Source organism: Otolemur garnettii, unplaced genomic scaffold (genome assembly GCF_000181295.1).
Source record: "Otolemur garnettii isolate 467f Iridium unplaced genomic scaffold, OtoGar3 scaffold00263, whole genome shotgun sequence".
NCBI classification, from domain to species: Eukaryota; Metazoa; Chordata; class Mammalia; order Primates; family Galagidae; genus Otolemur; species Otolemur garnettii.
In genome coordinates, this window is record NW_003852658.1 from 25312 (window position 1) to 25795 (window position 484).

General features: G+C 54.1%; 1 protein-coding gene across 1 annotated transcript in view; it reads right to left on the reverse strand.

The window, feature by feature from the left end:
- The window catches only part of LOC100949535 (cytochrome P450 2W1-like), an 11447-nt gene that overhangs the window by 10276 nt on the left and 687 nt on the right, over positions 1-484 (reverse strand). The window lies entirely within an intron of this gene.

Consider the following 484-nt stretch of genomic DNA (forward strand, 5'->3'; position numbering starts at 1 on the left):
ACACCTGGGCCATGCTGCTCAGCAGGGCTGCAGGGCTCCAGCCTGGGACAGGTTGGGACACCTTCATCAATGTATTAGCATCAGCCTCAGCTCTGGTGCATGGAGCTTATCCCTGATGAGGCTTCTCTCTCAGTTCTGGCTGGGCTGCAGCTCAGAGAGGGATGGGGGAAGCCACTAGCAGTGGCAGTGGCTCCCCTCAGGATATGCTATTCCATCTCCACATGCCCGAGGTGGGGTTTTCATTCCTGATTTCTTCTGCCCAGGTGCACAGCAACCTCTCTTGGGGTCTCTCCAGCCTCTGGTCAGCTTAGACTCTTCACCTGCCCTAGATCCCACATTTGTCAGTGGTCAAGTTCTATAGCCTTTCTTGTGTTTCAACTGTCTGGGGACCAGACTGCCCAGTTCTGCCCAGTTGTGTGACCTTGGGGAAGTAATTCAACCTCCTCCTGCCTCAGTTTCTTCATTTCTACAAAGGAGACAGGAG